Source organism: Equus caballus, chromosome 15 (genome assembly GCF_041296265.1).
Source record: "Equus caballus isolate H_3958 breed thoroughbred chromosome 15, TB-T2T, whole genome shotgun sequence".
NCBI lineage: Eukaryota > Metazoa > Chordata > Mammalia > Perissodactyla > Equidae > Equus > Equus caballus.
The window spans coordinates 56,435,963-56,445,478 of NC_091698.1; the positions used below are offsets into that span (position 1 = coordinate 56,435,963).

The 9,516-nt window shown below is 44.7% G+C and overlaps 1 long non-coding RNA gene across 1 annotated transcript in view; it reads left to right on the plus strand.

Moving 5' to 3' along the window:
• The window catches only part of LOC111768095 (uncharacterized), a 32,145-nt gene extending 22,629 nt beyond the window's left edge, over positions 1-9,516 (plus strand). The window contains exons 3-4 of the long non-coding RNA XR_002800147.2: positions 6,592-6,766; positions 8,406-9,516. This is a non-coding gene — a long non-coding RNA (uncharacterized lncRNA). The remainder of the gene's footprint in view (positions 1-6,591; positions 6,767-8,405) is intronic.

Sequence of the window (9,516 nt, forward strand, 5' to 3'; positions counted from 1 at the left end):
AAATAGAACAGTCGATTTCTTGAAAGTTTGAAAGAATTTGCCCATACAACCATCTGGGTCTAGTCGCTTGGCCAACTTTTCCAGTTTCTTCCGTGGCATTGTGTTTTCAACTTTTCTGCTTCTTTTGGACACAATTTTGGTAATCTGCATTTTCTTAGAAAATTATCTGTTTTACTTTTTATTTGATGTAGTGTGGCAGATGAGAATCTTGTATAAGTCAAAGTAATTTCATGTCAGTGGATTGTATATTTTTTCCTCCTAATCTTGAATATTTATATACTCTTAAATTTATTTATAAGCTCAATTCTTTTTTTAATACATTAATTTCTGTTTTATTTTTGTTAATCATTTCTTCTTTACTTTTCTAAGTCATTTGACTTGAAATTTTAGTTTATTTTTATCCTTTAAAAAATTACTAATGAAAATATTTTAAGGCTGTATATCTGACTATAAATTTGAGAGCATCTCATAAGACCATGTATATAATTTTCTATATAGTCCTGAACTGCACTTTCTTTTTCATTTTTAACCAAAATTATTATTATTTATTTATTTATTTTGAGTAAAATTAGCCCTGAGCTAACTACTGCCAGTCCTCCTCTTTTTTCTGAGGAATCCTGGCCCTGAGCTAACATCCGTGCCCATCTTCCTCTACTTTGTATGTGGGATGCCTACCCCAGCATGGCGTGCCAAGTGGTGCCATGTCCGCACCCGGGATTCGAACCGGTGAACCTGGGCTGCCGAGAAGCAGAATGTGCGAATTTAACTGCTGCGCCACTGGGCCGGCCCCAAACCAAAATTATTTATGAGTGAATTTTAGAAATTTAAAGAAGCTGAGGGTATTTTTGGGGGCTGTTATAACTTTTGTTAATAATTTCTAGATCTGTTGCATGGTGCATTGAGAACGTGGTTTAGACAATTTCCACTTTTTCTAATTAATTATAATTTTCTTTGTTAGTAGGGTCTTCCACTTTGTACATTCCCCTAGTTCAGCATGTACATTTTATTATAGTTATGTGTCCACATGTCTATCATTCCGTTATCCAATGAGCCCTGTATGAACTTGGTCATTTCTGTATTTTCAGTGTTGAGAGCAGTGCCTAGTAAATACAAGGCACCAATAAATGTTGGCTGAATTGACCTTAAATGACAGAAGGGAGCGTGACATGAGCTCAATTGGCTGAGGGGGCTGAGATTGTAGGTCTTGTGTTCAGATGTGTCAGTTGACTTTACTGATCCACAGAAAAAGGCCAGGTACAAGCAGGTATTTGTAAAGCAAGGTGAAGTATGGGTTCCATATTGGTAACAAGTTAGTGTCATTTCTTGACAGGATTAGAGTAAATTCTAACATTTTTGTGGTGCTACTACATAGGAGTGTACCTAGTCCCAAAGTTCTGAGGAGAAGCAGTTTAGATAGTGGAAAACAGCTGGTCCTAGAGCTTCATCTAGCCAGAGGTCAGACCGTGATTTGCTTGGGCAAGTCACAAAGGCTCCCAGGGACTCAGCTTCCATGTCTGTGAAGAGAGGACACTGTATAGAATTATTTCTAATAATTAGAAAAAGGATTTTGGGGCCAGCCTCATGGCATAGTGGTTAAGTTCAGCATGCTCTGCTTCGGCAGCCTGGGTTCACAGGTTTGGATCCCAGGCATGGATCTACACCATTTGTCAGCCATGCTATGGTGGCAACCCACATATAAAATGGAGGAAGATTGGTACAGATGTTAGCTCAGGGCTAAGCTTCCACAGGGAAAAAAAAAAAAAAAAAAAGAAAAAACGAAAGAAAGAAAGAAAGAAAAGATCTTTGGTAAGTGGCAAGGAAAAAAAAACCTCACAGCATCAAAAGAAGTTTTGTTAAGAAACATAAAGAAGAAATATTTTTGTATGTTAAGATTAGTTTTTTAAACTACTTAGATCCCTGAAATAGAACTCAGAATTTTGTGTGTTGCATATATATATTTTTTTTCTGCAGAGAGGATCTAGTTAGGTTTTAAAAATGTCTATGATTCAGAAAAACTTAAGAACCACCTTCTTAGAGGGATTTTAAACCCAAGGGTCAGCAATCCTGATGAAATATGGGAGAAGTTTTATATTTCCTTTTCCTCTCAAAACTCCCCATCACGTCATCCCCTCACCTGTCAGTCTATCAAACATTTATAGAGCAGCTCCCATGTCGAAGGCATACTGCTCTTCCGACGAGGAGAAGCAAAACAGGGCATGATCCTGTCCTGGCCTTTTAGAAGCTTAAGGTGTGATTGGGGAGAGAGGAAAAAATAAATATGGAAAGTTAGCAAACAAGACTTCTGGTAGAGGGCAAATACATTTTCTACAGGCTGAAGCCTCCCCTTTTTACCTTGAACATTTACAAATGATGGGGAAAAAAATTTGAGAAGTACATAATCATGATTAAGTCAAGAGAGGAAATTTCCAGCAGTCATAAATGGAGAAGTTTCCAAAAAATAATTTAACACATGGACCACACTTAGGAGGCCTTAGCTGTCAGGCTTGTGGGAACTGGGAATGGGACTGGCTAATCAAGGGGCTCAGTCTGGGATTCCATTACCTTGAAAGGTGGGGGCTGGAGTTGCACAGCCTATAGAAAGCCAAGCCCTGGAAATACACTCTCCTCATTAAATGTAGGAGGGAGGCAGCAGAAAACGCTGCCTTCCTTCCTGGGGTTGTGCCTAAGGTCCTGAGAAGTGCCATCCAGCATGACAGGACCTTGGGATCATGCTGTATGCTCAGGGCCAGGGCCAGTAAGCAGATCACTTTTAGCTGGGAAGCCTCAACCTGAGTATCAAGTCCTTAAGACTGCCCTGGGTTTTCTGGATATTTATAGAAGGAAGTTCTCATAAAAGATGATTTCACAAACAAAAATTACAAACCACCCAGGAAGTCTAACACCATGAAAGACAAATAACAAACTCAGCAAATGGATGAACCAACATCCAAGGAAAAGAGATAATAGAACAATCCATAAAAAAGACTTTAAAATAAATAATTTAAATGTGGTCAAAGATAAGGGAAGGCGTAGAAACAAGGAAATAAACACAGAAGGCCATGAAACAAGAACAGGTGGCTGTGAAGAAAATTAGAAACTGCAGGAATACAGAAATAGTCTCTGGAATCAAAAAATTGAGTCTATGGGTGTATTAGTTAACAAATCATGCCAAAACGTAGTGGATTAAAACAATAAACATTTATTATCTCATGGTTTCTTTGTGTCAGGAATTCAGGAGTGGTTTAGTTGGCTGATTTTAGCTCAAGGTCTCTCACGAGGTTGAAGTGAAGATGTTGGCCTGGTCTGCAGTCCCCTGAAGGTTTGCCTAGGCTGGAAGAACAGCTTCTAAGATGGCTCCCTCACAGGGCTGTTGGCGGATGACCTCACTTCCTCCCCACGTGGACCTCTCCATAGCGCACCTTGATGTGTTCTGATGACGTGGTAGCTGGCTTCCCCTAGAACAAGTGATCACAGGGAGAGCAAGGAGGAAGGAAGCCACAATGCTTTTTGTGACCAAGTCTTGGAAGTTACATACTGTCACTTCCACCATATTCTATTCATTAGATGAGAGTCATTAAAACTAGACCAGTTAGATCTAGCTACAAAAGGAGAAGAGTTACACTCCAACTCTTGAAGGAAAGGTTATCAAAGAATTTGCAGGTATATTTTAAACTCCACAGAATAGGCCAAACAGCATATTGCACACAGCAAAAAAATGAATTATGTAACTAGAAGATCGAGCTGAGGAAATGTCTCAAACATGGCATGAAGACCTAACGGGGTGGAAAACATGAAAAGAAAGTTAAGAGATCTGGAGGACAGATCAAAAAGCCCAACATATGTTTAGTAGGGGTCCCAAGAGGAGAAAATAGAGAAAAAGATGCACAAGCAATATTTGAGGGTGTAATGGCAGAGAATTTCCCAAAACTAAAGACAGTATTTCCCAGATTGAAAAATCTCAGGGCTGTGCAGTATAACTAAAAGTTAGACAACTACACAAAGCAGTTGCACTGGCAAAGAGTGGTGGAAAAAAGTACTTCAAAGAGACGAAGGGCAAGAGATTGCAAGGGCTGGAGTAGTCAGAAACCTCTTCATAGGTGGTGGTAGCAAGGCTGGGAAATTCTGCTGGGTCTGGTGAGTGGAGGAATTTTGGGCTCAGAGGGTAGAAAGGGACCAGCCATGATGCTGCCCACACACTTCCCGCTACCCTTCCCCTGGCCCCTGACAACTTCCTCCTAACTCTGCCACTATCAAAACACTGACAAAGACGAGTGAGGCAGGCCTGGAACTCTGCCAGGGTATAATGGCAAGGCCTGAAGACACTGTGCTTCTCCTCCAGTGGGATGTGGCCCTTTTCCACCCCCGGTTCCTCTCTCTAGCTCTTGGGGCTGAAATGTCAAAATGGTGCAACCAAATGAAGACATTTTTCTTCTGCACCAAGGCCTTGACTTGCCGCACTCCTGTTTATTTTCACCCCCAAAAGCGGTAATTAGCAGTCAGAGTTGGTTTTCCCTGTAGACTCAGAGACAAGAGTAAGTGTTAATTTGAACATTTGCAACTCACAAATGCCTTCCCATTGGCCCACACGTAACGCGGCAGTTTTGAGAGATGCTGGGTCCTGTGAGGAGGGCTCAGGGGTGGGCCACGAGTCAGGATAGGAGCTGAAAGGTTGTAGGGAGGCAGAAGCTGATAAAGTTCAGCCCTGGCTGCATCGCCCAGTTTAAAGAAAGTGATGGCCTCCATGGAAAGTGGCAAAAGGCAGAAATCTACACCCAAACCCAGAAGAGGCAAACATCACTCCTCTTGCTTGGGAGTAAGAGATTTGGCTGGGAAAATCAGTCACTTGAAGAGAGAAAACAGTATCAAGCGAAAAAAAATCCCTCTGGCCAGGCAGTGTGATCCGACCCCATGAGAAATTTTTCTTAGGGTCAAACCTTTGCCCTCTGCATCCTGGTCTCCTGCCTCAGGCCGAGGCTGCCTGGATATATGTCTCCATGCTGAAGTCACTATTGTCTAAGGTTCAATAAGCAGGGCCTAAGGGAACAAGTTTGGGGGGAGGAAAGAAAAAGAAATATTGGCAAGCAGAAATGGCAGTCATAAAACCACAACAATGTGATTGCCATGCAAACTTTCACAGCCGGTTCATAGTCCACTCACTGTTCTTTTCTTCCTCTTGTTGCCGTTGTTTTTCCCAGTCCGTATTTTCCCCCAGCTCCCTGCAGACTATTTAAAAATTGGATAAAGAGAAGACATCATCTGCTTTCCCTCTCCTCAAGGCGAAAAAGGAAGTTTCCAATATCGCCAACCAGGATGGCGATTTATTCATTGTGGTTTCCCTTCTCATCTCTGGGAACGTGAGGAAACGAGGGCACTGCCTTTGTCTTCCCTGGCTCTTTGTCTCCTTGCCCCTCATTCTGTCTCCCTCCATCACTGGGGCTCCTTCTAGATGTCTCTCCTTGCCTCTCTTTCTCTCTGTGTATTGGGGTCTTTCTCTTCGGCTAGATTCTTTGCAGAAGCAAACTGTGCCCAATAGATGGGCAAGCCGGTCAGCGTCCTGGGCCAGCCACGCACTCACATCCCACATGACCTCACGCACCAGGTTGTACTTTTTTTTTTTTAAAGATTTTATTTTTTCCTTTTTCTCCCCGAAGCCCCCCGGTACATAGTTGTATATTCTTCATTGTGGGTCCTTCTAGTTGTGGCATGTGGGATGCTGCCTCAGCGTGGTTTGATGAGCAGTGCCATGTCCGCGCCCAGGATTCGAACCAACGAAACACTGGGCCACCGGCAGCGGAGCGTGCGAACTAAACCACTCGGCCACGGGGCCAGCCCCAGCCAGGTTGTATTTTTAACCTAGTCCCAGCACCCCTAGGCTGTGTGTGTGCTGAGTAACTTTGGTTCTTTCAGTTCTCTGGATGAGCTTTTATTTTAGTGGCTCTGGGCAGACTACAGACTGAGCTCAGGCTGCAGACTGAGACCTGACCTCTTTTGACGTAGTTTGACGGAGGGGACATCTCTGGGATAGCCAAGTTTTCAGGCCAATAGTTTTGGGATGGTTGCATGTGAATGAGTGAGTGTGTTTGTGTGTACACACAGCATGGCAAAAGGACTTATCTATTTATTTTTGGGATGCTATTTGATACCTATGAAGTAATTTGAAAGCCTTTTTTTTCTTTTTATGAAAGAAGGAACTTGGTGATAATTCCAGTTACTGAGGAAAAGATGTTTCTAGAGTGAGGGCAGTGCCAAGTTATGCATCATGATGCGGATAGGGGGTCAAAGGAATCAGGGCTGAGAAAAGGGACAATGACTCCATGTTAGGGCTAGAAACAGCGTGATGGCAAGCAAGCCGCCGGACACAAGCCCCAGGATGATTCAGATGCAAGGCAGCCTTTCTATGACTCAAGGACTCTGAGTGATTCTGAACACCAGGGAAAGCATGACCTGTGGCTTGAGTGAAATCCGTGACTTTCTTGGGTTCTGCAGTGGTTGAGGATGAAGGTTAAGTTTTTCAATAAGTTTGAACCGCACACCAGAATTTTAGGGAAATCATTATTATTTAAAAATTGCTGGATCTTTGTGGATGAACAGGGTGCTGGTTGACATGCTCGGGCTCCTAGGCATTCCAGAGATTTATGGAAAATCCAGAGGAAGGAGGAGGCTAGAGGATCCTCGAGATCGGGAACGCTCCTCTACTGGTCTGCATACTGGAGAGCCCTGGAGTTTTCCATCTAGACCTGGTCCTGGAATGCAGGCTTATTGGCAGGTGAGTGGAGATTTTTGCCAGCTTCTTGCCTAATATAAATACAAACATAACTCAGAATCTTGGCATTTAACCCCCTGGATATTTGTACGATCACCTCCTCATTACCAGCGCTAATGCTCAGCAAAACTGCAAAGTAGGTGAATCTTGCCTCAGTGCCTTCAGCTTTTGTACTTTGCTCCCTCCTGGAAGGAGGCCCAGCCCCTCCTTCCTTCTTCCCTCTCAACTATGCTCCTTTCCCCTCCCCCTCTGAAAATTCCATAGAGAACGTGGATCTTAGTTACTTACATCTTAGGCATCTTTCTCAACTCAAAAGATGTTTGCATCTTTCACTGTCTCATGAAGGGCTTTGTCCTTTGCGGAGGGGTAGAATGTAAGTTCCATGGGGACAGATAGATATTTCTGTCACTTTGTTCACTGTTGTGTTCTCAGGACATAGCACAGTGCCCCGCATGTGGCGGATGATCAACACATTTTGTTGAATGAATGAATCAACTAAGCGAATTCAAATTTTGGTCAGCACATAGTGACAGCTTTTCCTTGCGGGGAGGGTGACTGAGAGTAGAGAGGCACCAAGACTGCCCCTGCTGTATCCTGGGTTTCACATACAGGCTGCCACCTCCTTGGCCCCCCACATAAGGCCAATTCCTTTAAATAACTTTTTAAAGATGCAGCTTTCTTTCGTCAGGCTCTCTGGGATCCTAAAATCCCCTGCTTCGCTTCCTGGCAAACTTTCCATGCTTCCCACTCTCCCAGGCCCCCGGCTTCATTACCATGACCTCTTCCAGTGTAGTGGTCAGTGCCTAATGTTCATTTGCCCCTGGGGGATAGCACAGCCGCGTATGCACTGCCCACCTCTGTCCTCACGGTGTCGGGAATGGAGTGGCGTCTTCTCTTTTGCAAACATCCACTGCCTGCAACTCCTTTGTGTGACTGCTTAATAGTCAAATTGGTCTGCTTCCTGGCAGGGGCTTCAGGCCTGGTGACTTGGCCTTAGAGTCATGCCTGCAAAGGACAATTGCCCAGAGGTGTCCCTCCCCAAGAACTGCCCCTTGTTAAGGTGTGAGATGGAAAGTTGACAATGGAATGCAAATATTTCGGGCTGTTTGGAGAGCTGTTTTTAACACGTGCAAGGGATGTGGTGTTCCTTGTCTAGACCATCTTCAGTTTGCCAGGGAGCTCTGTGAATGGAAAATGTGAGCCAAGGGCCTGAGGTGGAAAAGGGAACACAAACGCGGGGGCCCTTGAGATCGGGAAATTCACCCGCTGTTCCAAGTGGCTGGAGGTTTGAGTTGTGTGTGTAGTAAGGATGGCTCTTCTTTCATTTCTAGATATTCTCTCTTCCACCTTTCAGCTGGTGTGTAAATACCCATCAGCACCCCGGTCTGCAGGACTGTCCCAGCCAGCCATACCATCCACAGTGTATTGTATACATAATGCAGCACCATTAACTATAATGCTGTCACACGGCAGAAAGAGCGCTGGGGAAGTGCTGGGAGGAAGGCAGGAAGCTGCTGACCGGCTTCCTCTCTTTTATATAATCATAAACTCAAACCCACATTTCCCTGAAAGCAAGAAAAATCACCCAACCACCTTTTGATTACACTTTTACACAAATTAATGTCATTTTCCCTTCCAACAGTATTGACTACAGGATTCAATTTGGTCCAGCAGGTGCTGGGTAACGGGAAGCCTGCTAAGAGCAGCCGTGTTAACAGTACCCCTCTCGCGAAAGGATGCTCTAAGAAGGGTGAGAGGATAGACGGAGAAGAAGATGAAGAAGAAGAAAAAGGGGGAAAAAACAACAACTTGCACACACATACACATCCCTGTGGGCTGCTGCTGCTGCTGCTGCCACGGTGGCTGCTTGGATGCGTCTAAGATGGCACCTTGGTGCCCTGCCACATTCGGTCTCCTTGGTACCGAAGCGGCGCTCAGCTTCTTGTCACTGAGTGGATGATGATTATCTGTACCAGGGTCTCAAGGGTGCTCAAGCTTTGCTGGCGATTGGAGCTGAGATGCTTCAGCTGAAGGATTTTAAAAGCCGTACAAGGCCAAAGAACCATTACCAGTCACTTGCTGTGTGATGCCTGTTGAAGAGGGGGTGGGTGTGGGAAGGAGCGCGCTGGGGGAGCCAGGGAGGGCTATGATATCTTTATCCCCTCCCCTGTTCTCTGTCTCTCCCCCTCTCCTCCCACCTCTCCACCTCCCCACGCCTTTTTAGCCACTGTACCCTTGCTGAGGCATGACAAGGTTATGTCAGTGTGGTCTGAGAATCTATTGATCACGGCCATCAAAGATCTTTGTGGCAGTTTAGGGATTTGGTGCTTTGCATAACACCCCACTCATCTGGGTTAACTCCTCCTGTCCCGGCCTGGGCTCCCATCACCTCAGAGCTGAGCTGTTGGCAAAACTTGCTAATTTCTCTGACAGCTGCTTTCCAAACTATACTCATAAGGCTGTCAAAACCTTTGTAATTACTGTTACAAGAGAACTCAGGTGCATGACCCAGGCAGCGAAGAAGCGGGGGGGATTGGACCAGACACAGCAAGGAAAAAACCCAAATATAGATACTAACCCCCAACACACATGCACACACGTGTGCATGTGCACAGATGCTTGTATGTGCTTTCCTTGTCTTCCCCTCGAAGGGCCACAGCAGAAAGGCCCTATAAGCAAAAAAGATCTTGTCGGTCTCCTACCCAGGTGATTTTTCTTTTAATCAGTGAAAAATAAAAGAAATGCCAGAAACC